This window comes from Manis pentadactyla, chromosome 3, assembly GCF_030020395.1.
Source record: "Manis pentadactyla isolate mManPen7 chromosome 3, mManPen7.hap1, whole genome shotgun sequence".
Classification (NCBI taxonomy): Eukaryota; Metazoa; Chordata; class Mammalia; order Pholidota; family Manidae; genus Manis; species Manis pentadactyla.
Genome location: NC_080021.1, coordinates 8,797,798 through 8,813,241, shown reverse-complemented (window position 1 = coordinate 8,813,241; position 15,444 = coordinate 8,797,798).

Genomic DNA, 15,444 nt, shown 5'->3' with positions numbered 1-15,444 from the left:
TGATTGGCTGGTTCTCAGGACAGTTGGGTTTTGTTTGCTTCTCAGATGCCAAATTAGACCACTTACCTGGTTATTGGTCAGCAAGGAGGCAGAACCCGGAAATGAGCCAGTTGTTGTAACTTCTGAAAGCCCTCATCTACCCGTCTGCAGGGTAAGAAGAGTTCTCCGTTTACTTGTTTCATTTTTACTCTTCATCACCACAGGCCTGGGTGGAGATAAGTCAGTAAACCTCATCTGAGCATCTACAGTGTCCGCAACAAGCTGCTACTCAATAAACAGTTAACAGAGGATGTGGTCAGAGCTAAGAAGATTGTTAAAGGTGAACTGATCAAATCACATTATATTTGCATCCATTTGAGGAAATATCCCTTAAGGAGTTGCTGCTTTTTGCCCCTTTCTTTTCTTTTTTCTTTTGTCCCTTTTTTCCTTCCCTCCTTCTTTTTCTTTCTTTCTTTTCTTTCCTTTTTTTTTTTTTTTCAGAAGGTGGGAGAGGCGTATGTTTGGCCTTGCAAGTATGGTGTCATAGAAAGAACCAGGTCTTTTGTTGGAAAGAAAGGCTTAGGCCTCAACTCTGGTGTTCATTTACCATCAATCATTGTGCAAATTGCTTTACTCCACACACTCAGGTTTCTCATATGTAAAATAAGAGCAATAAATCAACCTGGTTTTCCGTGGGGCTCAGTGAGACAACACATGGGACAATGTTTGGAACTCTGCCAAGTCAGAGCAGTGCTCAGTAACTGTCAGCTCTTTTCCCGGAGGTGCCATTTCAATTCATGACGTGATAACCACCGTCGACGTTCCTCATTGTGTTGCACATGCAGGACACTGGCTTCCTGCTTTAGATTTCATCTGATCCTCCCCACAAACCTGTGAGGATGGCAGGATAGGGCAGGCATCACCACTTGCACACACTGATAAGCACTCTAAGGTGCAAGGAGATGAAATGCCCCGTCTGAGGCACATAGCATAGATGGGTTGTCCTGGGCTGCTCCTAAAACCCATGTTCTGGGGTGCCAGGTCCACTTGCTTTTATTGCCCCACATTTTCTGCATTAGTAATGTCCACTCCATCCTCCCCTGTTCATGCTGACACGTCGTACCCCTTCAGCACCCTGGTCTCCTCCTGAGCAGAAGGGGAACTGGAATTTCAGCCTTGCAGAGTTATTAGAGTTGATTGGGTGGTGTATGCAATGCCCCCGGCATTGTGTCAGGCTCAATGCTCAGGAAAAGGTGGAATTAAATGTATTATAACATGATATGGTTGTAACTATCTCGTGGCAATTACAGTCACAACTAGTAAGTATTGGTGCTTGCATTTAGACAGGGGTGAGAAAATCTGGGTTGCAAGCATTCTTATTGCATATGTGGGTATATACACACTGGACTGTCAGAAGAAAAATAAAACAGGCTGTTTTGGCATATAAATGGAATAATCACTCTGGAAACCTTTTCTGCTTCTTCAAATTGAGGAAATATGAGCAAAGCATGTTGCAGACTGAAAGAGTGAAGCAATGCCCGCTAAGGAGCTTATGGGTGGCCATCACTTAGCACTGAATGCAGATTTGCCAAATGGTCCATTCCTTTAGGAAGCAGAATGTCTTGCCAAAATAAGGCAATGGAGACATTCCTTTGATTAACAAGGTGTCAACATGTTGGCCAATAATTTAGAGAGTCAGCAAACACAGCTAACAGCTGGCCTGAAAACATTGGGAAAACAATTTATGAGCCTCTATTCAATTCAGAAGGAGACAGGATGCAGTCCTAGCCTAATAACCATATTTCTTACTTGCTTTGTGGAAAAAATCTTACCCTAGAGTAAGAGGTTGTTTCTTTGATGCTCCTGCATCCTGATTAGAAAAACATAAACTCTTTTGTGATTATCTGTGCAGTCTAGTAACTGCTGAACAGGAAACAAGGCCATATTGTCCTGGTGCCATAAATATTGGGACGGTTACAAACCAACTCCTTACAGATGCTCACCTGCTCAAAGGGCTCGGAAACGCTACCAAACATTTCAGATGAATGATAATGCAACTTCTGATCAAGCTGATTACTGGGTAATCACTAGAACTGAATTGCAAAGGGGAGATAAAAACGAAGGGAGAAAGGAGGGGATGACTTATGTACTAGGGAGGAGAAAGAGGGGCCAGTGAAAGAGTGGCTATCAAGGAGTGAGAAAGGATAATAGCTCTAAGCTATGAAGCATTTATTAAGTACCAGCCAAGTGGGCAAGGGCTGTCCAAACGTTCTCCATTTAATATTCAAAATAGAATTGTAAGTAGGAACTGTTCCTTTAGACAGAAGAACATGGAAGCAAGCAGATTAAATCAGGAAACCAAGGTCACCCAACAAGTAATTGAAGAAACAAGGATTAGCATCCAGGAGGGGTGAGGGGAGGAAGAAAAAGAAGAGGAAAGAGGAAAATTGATTTTGGAGAAGTGACTGACAGAGACCACCAGCTTCTTTGTTGGAAAATTGGTGGCTTTTCTACCATGTGCAAATGGGCATAAACAAAGAGGCATTTTAATTGTGCTAAGCTTAACTTTCCACCCCAGAAAGTAAAAACTCCAATTAGAAGTGAGACTGAGCTGGAGATTCCTGCTTATAGGGCTGGAGAACATCAGTTGATGGGCCAGTTGGTTAGCAGGGGCCACGGCCTGCAGATTCAAAAGACTTTGGAAGGGTTTTACAAGCTGCCACAGCCCTGGGCTTCTTTATGCACTAGAAAGGAAAACCCTAGGGAGCAGGGACGGCCCACCATCCATTTGGTGGGAAGAGCTAGGAATGCAGCAGAGTTCCAAGCAATCGTCCTTCCGGGGGGCTGCTAGACGGGGCACTAAATAACACGGTCATATAACACAATCAGGGCAGATGCAGCTTTTCCCCTAAAAATAAATAGGAATGCAAGGAACAGAGGCAGTAGGGCAACAGAAAAGCCGCTTAGACTTTCTATGGCCCAAGGAGGAAAGACTCTAGTAGAAGCAAAATCGCTGAAAAGGGGCAAAGTGCAAATAAGCCTCCTCACGCGTCCTTTACCCCTCTACCCCTCTGAGCTGCTCCCTGTCGCAGGCGTTGGGAACAGTCTCTGTGCTCAAGATGGTTATCACACAGGTAAGTCTGGAGCTCACCTTCACACCTGATATTCTGGCCTCAAATCCCACGGACTTTGTTTGCAGATGCCACTGATCCTATTGACTAATGCTCAGCTTCACTTCCCCTGAATATTTGATATCTGTGGCTCTGGTATCTTTGACAGAAGTTTCTGATAATGCAGAAAAAGCATATTTAAAAATACATCAAGCCTGAATGTGCTCATTCACTCAGTGCATGTTAAAGGAGCCCTGGACAGTGGGGCCCCAGCTACACACAGTCTTTGTCTCCATAGACAGGGACACACAGAGACTCCGACAAATCCCAGGGGACAGAGGGAAGGAGCTGCAGGCCTGACGTGTGCTTGGCAGATCACGAGCACAGTTCCAGGATGAAGACTCAATGGGGCAAGGGGGCTACTTTAATAAGGTGGCTCCAACTGCCTTCTAAGGAGGGGACAGTTAATGGCTGTCGCGAGGATAAAAATGAAGTCTGCAGGAAAACCCCCGTATCTATAGACACAGCGTGGATGGGGCCCGGGGATGGAGAGGGCAGTGCATGCAGCCAGAGTCAGAGACTGGGGCCTCTACAAGTCGCCCCTTAAGTCCTCACAACGATGAAGGACAGGAACCTAAGTACCGAGGACCCTAAGCCAGGGGCTGATGGGAACCTACAGGCTTTCTGCAGATCCTCTGCAGACCAGGAGACACAAAATACTGACAATGAAGGAGAGGTTTTAAAAGCTACTGCTCTGTCTGGACTCTTGAGTGCCCTGCACATGCTAACACTGGCGCCTTTCTGCACCAGGCAGAGCAGGGGTGTCCGGAGTAAGCACGGCCAGCTCCAGGCCCCGTCTCGGCCTCCCCTAGGCCCCCACACACTCCTGCTCCATCTGCCTCGGAGGCACACAGCTGCCACACTAACGAGCACGTTCCCTTTGTCAGAATCCTGCCTCCACCTTCAGAGCTGTTCTGAGCTGGCGACTCCTTCGCTTGCACATGAGTGTGGTGATGGTGTCCCCTGGGACTCATTTACTGGCGCAGTGAGAGGAAGCTGGGAAGGAGGTCTTAGCATAGTCAAGGTTCAGGGGGTGAGACCCCAAAAGCCAGCCCTTGCAGTACTGACTGTCTGCACCTCCCAGCCAGGCCTGTGTTCTCCACCAGGAGCCACCATGCGCCTGCCCTGCTCAGAGCAGGGATTCCCAGCTGCCCAGGGTCTGCTGCCCCCAGGCTGGCTTCACTGTTCCCAGCCGCCTCTGTGAGGCACTGCCATTGGGCTACCCATTCCACACTCAGTTGAGTGTCCTAAACCCCCAGCCCCTCCCTTCTCCCCAGAAACCTGTCGTTAATGGAGAGCAGTCTTTGTGATGGATGCCACTTCCCAAGATACGGTTAATCGAGGTCTCTTTGTTCCATTGTGGTAGATCAAATAAAAAATGTTAGAAAATCCATTCATTCCCTTTTTGGACAGAAACAGCTGGAAACCATTCCTAAGTATGAAAGTGGTGGTGTGTGGTAACCTCTGAAGAAAGTTACATTTTATTTACATTGAGTTGCCATGCTAAGTTTGTTGTTCTGTGATAAGGACATCTAGAGTCAACAGCTGTGGACATAACTGATCACATTCCCTTGGGTAAAATATGCATGTTGTTGGATCAAAAAAGGAATGAGGGAAGGAACATCAGCTCCATAAAAACTGTATGAAGAATATGTAGTGTTTAACTGTATGGACACCATATCTCATATTTGATTAATTTATGACCAGCAGCAAATACAAAAAGAGGATGTCAATTCAAGTGTTAGTTTGAAATGCCCCTCGTCCAGCCTCATGAGGAGGGAGCACAAAAAAAAGACAGAAAATTTGGATCTATGTGTCACAAGAACATAGATTCAGGTCCTACCCTGCTACTAGGAAGCTGTATCTCTTATCCAAATTATGTCATTTCTCTTAGTCGCAGTTTCCTAATCCTAGAATCCACAAGAACTAATCATAACCACTAATCGCTGTAGTTACATTGAGGGTGAAATAACGTTTTTCATCAGAAATCCAGACTAAGCCCTGAGACTTTGCTGAGTCCCATCTAAATGGTCTTATGTGGATAATCACCCTTTCTTTAGAACTTTTCTTTTAAGGAACTCATACACCCAGGGAAACCCAAGATAATGGTGTGGGCAGCTGGGAGGTGGCAGTGATGTGAAAGGCTCAGGGGGGCTGGGAAAAGCCCTGTGCAGGGCCAGACATAAAATCTATGAAAACTACTATTGACATGGGTGAGCCAAAGATTCAGTTTGGGGTCTTACATGTCAAAAGACGTGGCAGCACCCTTAGAAACACAGATAAGAGAACGAAGAGTGAGGACCAGTACGAGAGATGGAGCAGCACCTCCGGGCCCAGCAGAATGGTGTGTGGACTTCTGCAAGCATTGTGTGTGTTTATTTTTCCTTCCACCTTTTTTGGGCTCTCCCTTTATCCCTTAACTCATTTCTAACAACTCAGAACTACCTATTCACTCATCCATCCATTCATTCAATCAATAACCATGGAAGGCAGTGTGACAAAGTGGTGATAAATGTGGACTCCGACCCCAGCATGCGTGGGTTCAAATCCCAGCTCTACCAGAAGTCCCCGTGGGGGTCCTTTCCATGTGAGAGTCCCTAGGAAACCACGGCACATGGGTTTCGCTGTCAGCATCCAGGTACAGTCAGAAGACTCTCCAGTCAGGCTGGGCCCCTTGCCATCACTGAACGTGCCCTCCAGGCATGGCTGTCATGACCTTGCCTTGCCTACGCAATCCACGGAAATCCCCCTTGCCTCAAAGGCCCATCCTAGGAGCCTTCCTCTGTGTCACCACAAAGCTTTGATTCTCCAGTTAGCGCTTTCCCAGCTGGATGAGTGTCACCCTTGCCGCCAGGAGCATGGGGTGCCGGGGAATAACAGTTCTTGGTTCGCCGCTGATGGCACCCTTGAGCTATAGCACCCCCTGTTCGTTCTTTGACTTCTCTCTGCAGTAGTTGCGACACGTTTTTCATTCTGCCTAGAATGTGTTTCCTCCTTCCTATGGTCAGTAAGTTAATAAACTACAAACCAGGGAGCTCAATAAACATTTCTTCTGTGTTTTCTCCATCTGATCCCCTCTGCTCTTGGCCTCTATCCCACTGGGTAGAGGACAGACACTCACACACACACACATCCCTGAACATGCCAGTAATGGACAACTCATCCTCTAATTCTCTAAAAATCTCTGCTATGTAGAAAATTCCTTGGTCTTTCTGAGGTGCCCCTTCCTCCTGGCCATGATGGGGTTTGGGGAAGAGGAAGGGTCAGCATTTCAGTGGTGACCTGAGTAGGGGGAATTCAGTTCCTGGCATGAGGCCTGGGGTGTCTCAGGGTCCTCACAGTCTAATCAGGGAGTCTCTCTCTCTCTCTCTCTCTTTCTCTCTCTCTGTCTCTCTTCATCACTAGGCTGACACGTGTTGCCAAAACCCAGGACCACAGTGTGTAGGGCAACGAGGAGGCTGTGCTGTGCCCTCCCCCTCCTGCCCTTTGTTAGGCCCATCTCAGCTCCGCTGGTCAGCTCCTGGCTCAGGGTGTCAGCCTGCAACCTGGGCGATCAGCGGGGTGGCCTCATGCTGGGCTCTCCACTCCTCACGCTGAGCCACCCGGTGCCTCCCTCCCTGGGAGCCAGCAGAGACAGGGTAACTTCCACACTGGACAAGGCCAAGGGGACACGCGGGTGCCCCCTCTGGCCCTCTCCCAGCTCTTCCTGAACGACCTTGGCTTTTGCCATCCTGACTGGCTGCCCCAGTGGCAAGTGCTGGTATGGGGAGACCTGTGAAGAATCTCATCCCGAAGTTCTAATGGAGAGGTGGGCCCTGGGACCTCTGCCGCCTGCCTTCTCTGGGTTTCCTCGCCTGATGTTGCCGCTCTGGACTGAGTCCAGAGACATAGGAATGCTGAGCCCCAAGGGACAAGCGGACCCTTCCCTGGCTCCCCGCATTCCCTCCCCTGCCTGACACAGAGGCTCCCTCACCTCGGGGCCAACAGCTGAAGTTTAACCGGGTGTGAGACATTTCCTTGTCTGAATCTGATGCCCCACTTGGCCTCCTCCCCAGGGGTGGGCTTTGGGTTAGGATCAGGGGAACGTCCTCTAAGTCATGCTTCGGTCTAGGTGTCAGCCTTTCTCGCAGACTCACTCAACTTTACACCTGAACAGTGGACGTGGTGCAGGAAGACAAACCAAGTTCCTGAAAAGGGGAGGTGCTACTGGAGGGACTCACAGACCTGACCCTAGCCGTGAGCCGCCATGCACCAACGCTTGGGGCTGGCAATCTACAGCTAGCTTCTGGGAAGAGGACAACCTTGGGCAAGTTTGCTCTGCCTGTCTGTGCCTCGGTTTTCTCACCTAAAAGAAAGACAATACTAGTGTTTCTCTAGTAAGGCTGTTGTAAGAACTGAACATGTATGAAGAAGCCATTGCATGGTAGGTGATCAGTAAATGTTGCTTGAATGCATAAATCCTCCCAATGACCTAGAATCTGTCCCATCAGTGTTAATGGGAACATGGTGGCTTAGCTGAAGCTTCTGTAGGCTAAAGAAGACTCTTCAGTTATTTCCTTGTTTGAAACTTTACTATGAGTGACAGAAGGAAGACAGAAAAAACACACACAGCCTACATATCAGATAGAAGGTGATCTAGGTGGATCACATTGTTTAATCCTCACGTCTGCCCTGGGAGGTGGGCAGAGTCACTCCTCTCTGAGATGGGAAAGCCACGGTTCAAGGAAGGAGAGCTGGCTGACCTCCCAACCTGCACGCTTCCCCTGTGCTCCAGAAAAGTGGCCACAGGGCCTCCTCCCCGGCCTAAAGCCTGCAGCAGGACGTGAGGGCAAACAGGCCCGCAGAGCAGGTCAGCGGGTGCATGTGCCAGTCATTGGGCCGTCGGCCGGTCGAGAAGCCACAGCTTTGCGGAAGTGACGTATACGGGAAACACGAAGAATTCACCGCTCAGCCAAAGCCCCAGTCCCTCACCTGATGGTTACTTGGTGTGGTCTCCCTGTCATTTTGTCACCGTCCCCTCTTTAAGTACATCCAGATTTCATCTTTGCATAACTCCTGCCGTCGTGTATCATGGACTTGAGCACAATTTTTTTTTTTTATTAAACTGAGATCATGTCTCTTGAGCTCCACATTGAGGACAAAGACCCTCCTACGTGTCTGTCTTCTCCACTGGTCCTGAAAACCTGACATCATTGTCATAATACAAGAAGCTAACACTCAAATAGCTCTTACCATGTGCCAACATCGTTATGAGCATATATGATAACTCACGAAGTCCTCATATCATGTGATCCTACCATTATCATTCTTGTTTTACAGGAGAGGAAAGCAAAGCATGGAGAGGTTAAGCCACTTGTTCAAGGTCACATAGCTAGTAAGGAGCCAGGGACTGAGCCCGGGCATTCTGATCACAGACTTTGCGCTCTGGGGGGAGCGAGGGGGCTCACTGGAGCTGCCTGGGGTGGAGGGGTTATGGGCATGTTAGAGTCGGCCTGGCATCGCTCAGCCTGACTCACCTCACTGACCAGAGTTTAACCAGCAGAGCTGTTACCTAATCATTGCCAGCACAGCCTTACTAACTCAGGGCCTTGGAAATCTGACTGTATCATACTATTAGCAGTCAGGTAATGCTCCAGTATTTAAAATGGCTTTCCACTATCCTGAGAATCAAATTTCAGCTGTTCCCAGCACCGTGAATGCCATGAAGCAGCCACAGCCTCCAGCACCCCCCTTCCTGCCCGTTCTCCCACCCCTCTGGCTGCTGTGCTGGGAGCTCCCCTCCGTTCTCATCGTGCCAAACTCTTCCCTCGCGTGGGAGTCCCTTCTCGGCAGCGCTTCTCCCTGCAACGCTCCCCCCGGCCGGCTGCCTCTCACCCTCCTAAAAGCCCTTCCTGCTCACCGGCCCCCAGCCCGCCCCCACAAGACCTCACCTACCCTCGGTCTCATCACTTACTGCGATAGTCCCAAAACTAGTGCTGTCACCCACCTCCACAAGTTATATCGCGGGGTTCCCAGAAGCCTGTCCAGATAAACCCTGCATTTGTGTCTTTATTCACAGTTGTCTGGGCTCTGGACCCCAAGGGTCAACCTCACCCACTGGGATGGTCCAGGTCCCTGACTTTGCCTGGCCCCTCTTCCTTCCTACGATCCATAGTGGAAACCAGTCCAGGCCCTTGTGGCTCTCCACTGGGACTCTATCTACAATCAGGTTTGTGATTTTCACTTGGGTGGGGCTGGCCAGACAAATAAGTAGAGCAATGGCTGAGTCTGTGGTGTGGCCTCTGGGTCCTTGGGGAGGGCATCACAACCCGTGTACGACCCTCTTAGAAAACCCCTCCTCCCAGACTATGCTTTAAATTCACCCTGCAACAAGCAGACTTCCTTTCCCTGGGGGGAACTTATTGGAGAACTGAGAACTGTTAACAGAGGCGGGCGCTGTGACTTTAACAACACCACGGCATCAGTGGTGCCCAGCCATTGACTTCCTGAGAGAATGTTCTGGAAGGTAGTAGAGAGCAGCAGAGAAGGAGTTGGAGAGCCCCGAGATGGGACAGGAGACTGAGGGCACCAGACCCAGACGTGGGTGGGGCTCGGACTTCCTTCTCCAGGAGAGGCGTGGCGCCATTAACTGTCCTCATGAGAGGTGAGGTCCTAGAGCTGCTCTGGGGACAGACAACAGTGTGGGGGAGTCAGGGCCCAGGTGTGATTCCTGCCTTTGTTACTTAGCTGTTTAATGAATGAATGAACATTTGGGACAAGTTCCTAAACCTCTATTTTCTCTTGTGGAGAACAAACCAGAATAATATCTGTCTTACAGTGATTCACGGGGGTAAAAATTGTTCATGATTGGGCTGAGCAGATGCCTGTCCCAGGGGAGCTGGTCAGTAAACAGCTTCCATCCTCTCCATCCTTCTGTGAGCACCTCACACCCAGCACCGTTCTGTGCCCCGAGTTACCCTCAACAAGTGTTTGGGAGGAAGAAAGGAGAGAGTGATTCTGTTTTCTCATCACCAGCTCGGCTCTCAGGGATTTGGAATTTCCAGCTTGAGAGATTTGCTGAACACCTCATCGGGACTAGCAATGTCCAGACCACACCTACCCTCCCCAGATGAGGGTTCCCGGAATGAATGGAAGATGGGTGTTGCTGCACATGGGCGAGGCAATGTCTGTTATTTGAGTTAAAATGGACAAGTAAACGCATAGTTCACACTGTAAGTAAAACTAGACACATTTCCTCATTAGAGTCTTCATACTGTGCAGGAGCCCACAGAGCAGCTGGAGGGCCTTCACACGCCAGCTGTGACGTACAAACCTCTGCATGGACCAGTTTTTGCTCAGCCCCATTGTGCTGCCAGAATGTGGCAATCCAAAATTCAGTTGGGAGTGCCCTGCCTGGAGTCACAGCAATCCAGGATGAAAGGCTAAAGTCTGGGGCCCCCTAAGCTGGCCAGGTATTCACAGGCACCAGAGTGGGGCTTTCCGTCCTGCTCGGTTCCCAGAGGGCATGTTGCCGTGTGCTCTGAGAAAGCTTCAGGGAAGGCAGTCTGGGGAATGGGTGGAACCCAAGATTTCTACAAAACCACAGGGGAATGGCAAGCTCACCAGACCAGGTCTTCATTCCCTAAAAAGCATAAGGCATGGATTAACAATAGCAAAGAAATCAAGTGGGAAAACCTTATTTTCTATCCACACCTACCGAAGACTATGACCTGCCTTGTCACCTTAAGAAATTCAGAGTCTAGTAGAGGAAGCTGACCCAGATTTATACATAGCAAGTCCACCAGTCATTCCTCATTCGTGTGTTCACCAAAGGCATACTGAGTTCCTCCGGAGTGCTGGAACTGTCTACACCCCGAGGAGTCAACAAATAAACTAGAGTGACAGTCCTTGCCCTTTAGCAGTTCATAGTATCCATGTGGAACAGCTCATGGGATGACTAGGATCTGGGGAGTCTCCAAGAGGTTATGGGGAAATCATGGGTTGTGAAAGATTTTCTTCTTCTTTGCCCACCTTTCTGGAAGCACTAACTGTCAGCTTCTGGAACAGATTGTGGTTACCAATGGCAACATTGAAAGCAAGCAATGAAGAGCTGAGGAAAGCACACGCTCACACCCTAGCATGAAATTATCCACATGGCTCTCTGAGTGCGTTGATCACAAACATAAAATGAGTTCTTGGTTAATTAGAAATTGTTAGAGTGGGTGTGTTGATTTTGGAATAGATCCTTAAGATTTTTTTTTTTTCATTCTGCTCTAAAGTTTTCAAAATGTGTTATTTGTATAAATTAAGTTATTTATAATTTGGGAAGAAGAAAATACTCAGATTTCCTGAGTAGAAAATCTATTTCTGAGCAAGACTCATACAACCTGTGCTCAGTCATCTCCTGCACGATCCTCTTACCACTCTCCTTCTTTTGTCCTCATTTTGTAGAAAAGCTCTCACATTTTCTACCGGTGCTTGTTGTCTTTTTCCTCTGGGACATTGCAAGCTCTCCTTCCTTTCTGCCTGTGACATCCTCTCTTGCCCATCTCTCTCTCCTTTGCAAATGTCCTCCTATTCTGAGTAACTTTAATATCAATTTCTCCTCCAGTTTCAGATGAGATTATGCTTCTTCCAGAAACCTGTCTTGGCCATAACCCACAATGAGACGACACCCTTGCTATGGTTTCCACACCCTCCTATGATTCCCCATCAGAGCACTAACAATATGTGGCTATAATATTTTATTTAAATGCTACCCCCACTAGACCATGACAACATGGCTGTGCCTATCCCATTCGTAAGTTTGTTTCTAGGGCCCACCACAATAATTGTCAAATAAATATTAGTTTAATTAATGGATACATCAAGATCATCAGTGAATATAACTTATATTGTAAATAATTATATCAGACAACTATTGCTGCATAACAAACTACCCCAAAACTCAGTGGCATGAAGTGTTAAGTGATCACCCACACACTCACAGCTCTGCAGGTCGCTGCAGTGGCTCTGCTCCAACCTGCAGGTCATGGGTCAGTTGGAACAATTCTCCTCCACATGTGTGTCATTCATTTGGGACCAGTAGGTCTCTTAGATCAGGCTTTCTCATGGTAATGATAGAAATGCAAGAGGCAGAGCCCACCCATGCAAGGACATTTCTAACCTTTGCTTGTTTCATATCTATGAATATCCTATTATCAAAACAGGTCATATGGCCAAGCCCAACATTAATGAATATGAAATACATCCTACCCACAATGAGTAGGTAAAAGGAGCAAATATCTGCTTACAATAATCCAAGTTATCACAGTCAAGAAGAATCAATCTATGATCTAGCCAACACTTATTCAATAAACATTCTCTTTTCATCATAAGCAATTACAAAGCAAATTTCACTCCTAACACACTATGCAAGGTTACTTGTATAATTCATAAGTAGAAATTAGTTTGGAATCCGCCATCAGCAGCATGTAAAGAAGATAAAACATGTATGCGAATTATTCTATAAGAAAGTGTAGTATATTCTTAATAAAGACTACATAGAGATAGTGAAGTTTCTAGCATCAGGCAGACCTTGGTTCTGTCACTTGCTAGCCATGGGATTATGGGTAGTTGTTTAAATTCTCTGGGCTTCTTTTACTTCCCCTGGGCAGCCATTAGGTAAAATGGCACATGGTATGTGTGATGCCTGGCTCAGAATAAGCACTCCACACACATCCATTTTGTCTCTCGGCATCCTTCTGTTCTATTATGTTCTTGTTAAGGACCAACTGCAAAGTGCATAGCCCATCACTTTCAAGAAATTGTGGGTGTCATTTCCTGCTTTGTTTTATCTCTGTTCTGGGGACACTCTGAATGCGTGTTTCACTGGATGAAATCTTCAAGGTATGAATCAGACCTCATTTCTTAGAGTCTATCATCTTCTACATATAATTTGGATCAGTTTCTACCAAGTATATCAACTTTTGTCAAGGGGCTTCAAAGGGCTTCTAATATATATCTGCTTATTTATGTTTTGTGTGTTTACCTCACTGTCCCTCCAGGGATGGACTCACCTATCACACACTTTCAACTATCGCCCTCGTGTATGTGACACCTAATCTATGATACTGTAACTGACATCTATGTGTCAAATTGCTCACTAGATTTCTCCGAGTGTCAGGCCAGAGTCTCAAGTACAATAAGTACCAAAGTTGTCATCAGTTCTCCAAGCATGTGCCTTTCCCAGTATTCCTATGTCAGTTAATGTGACCTAGCCACGGAGGTAAAACCTCATGATTGCCTTGATTTCTTCTCTTCCCTCCTCATCCTAATCCATTCATTAGTAAGCATATCAGTCAAGATAATTTTGGATATAGGGTAACATAGAACTCTAATATAAGCCAGCCTAAACATCAACAGAATGTTATTATTTCACGTAGTAGTCCAGAGAAGAGCAGCCATCAAATATCAGGGTTCCAGACCACTTTACTTCAATTTTCTTGGCTTTTCTAACTCTGTCCGTTTTGTATCAGCTTTGTTAGCATGCTGACCACATGAGCTATGGCAATCACAGGCATCATTATCTATAAAATAACAGCCAGTGCTTCTTTTGGGGAAATTGTCTCTTCTTGTATCTCTTTCTAAGGATTGAAGACACCCTCGATAGATATTGCCTTGTGTTTTGTTAGCTCATAGGTCCATTCCTAAACGAATCACCAGCAAAGATGAGTTTATCATGCTTGGTTTATACCACTCCACCAATTACTCTAAGGCCCATTTCTTTGACAGTAAAATCTAACGGGTCCTATGTATTTTCCTCCTTAACACCTTGGGCTTGTTCCTGCCTATATTACTGGCTCAGTTACATCTCTGACAAGAGGTATTCATTTCTGCCCTAATGATTTTCACACTCTGAGCTCTATGACACCCCGTTCCTTCATATCCTCCATAAAGGTAGTCTTCTAGGATCATCCACAGCAAGTCACTCCCCTCTAAGAAAATACTCATGCTTTTCATGGGATGGAGTTCATGCTGAACAACTGAGCATTCAGACTCCTCCAAAGTTTGGCTCATGTTCTGTTTTCCAGTGGTATCGTCTGATAATCCTAACAGCTTGTATTGTGCCTGTATTACTATATTAGCCAGGCACCATGATAAATCTGTTCTATCTAAATTACTCTGCACACTTCTCTGTGACACAAAATATTGTCATTGCCACTTTATAGAAAAGGAAGCTAAGTTCCAAACAGGTGAAGTAACTTTGCACAAGGTCACCCAGTGAGTCGTACGGCTGCCTGATTCCAAAGGCTGTGTTCCTGCCCACCACACAGTATAGCCTCCCTCTTGCCCCCACTAAACCCTACAGACAAGCCATGCCATGCTTTCTAATGCTCTTGGGTAAGCCCAGTAAGGTCCTGTCATGTCTTCTCAGTTCACAAAGTTACTGTCACTGCCCAGAATGTTCACCTCTCTACCTCTGCCTTCAAAGTGCTGTATTTATGACTCCAACATTGCCAAACCTGGTTGGCATCCCTTCCCCACGATATTCTACTTGATTGTCCACAAATTTAACTCTTCCATCATGGTCTCAACTCCCTTACGGCAGAAACCAGTTCTTTCTTTGATGGCTGTTTGCTACACAGCATTGCACCCCAAGAGTTTACATTCATTCAAAATTGCCCAAATATTTCTGGAGAAGACGCTCTGGGATAGAGTGTGCTAGTTACTATGTGACAAATACATAGAAGGCACACAGGTACTCCCCTCACCCTCAAGGAATGTGCATTGCATTCCAATGTGAGACAGACTCACAAATGAATAATTTTAAGGGTAGATAGATGTATAGGGTTCAAGGTGCTATAAAAATGTATCTTTGAATTTATTTTAGTAATGTGTTCCATAGATTAATAATATTTACCATCTGTTGGTCCCTGATTGGTAGGTTAAGAGCTCTGCATGTACCTTCTCATATGATTTAGGGGTGTTACACCTCTACTCCTGATGATTCTTGCACTGGGGAGGAGACCTACTAGTAAAATACTCCTGGATTCTCTCCATCCCCATATCCTATCTTCCCCAATGGGTGAAGTATGATTTGATATAACCGAAAGGAGAAGCCAGGCAGATCACAGATGGCTTAGGTTTTCCCTCTTCCTCTTGGCAGCAGCAGGTCTGCAGAGACTCTACGTTCTCCATTGCTCTCAGCCACAGAGGGGAGCTCAGCCTCATCTCATGCTGACAGCATTGTACAACAATTGTACGGCACGTTTCTGTGAACTTTCTGACCAAGGGCCTTCTCTGATGCTGCAGGAGCCTTGTTAGCCTGCGTGCA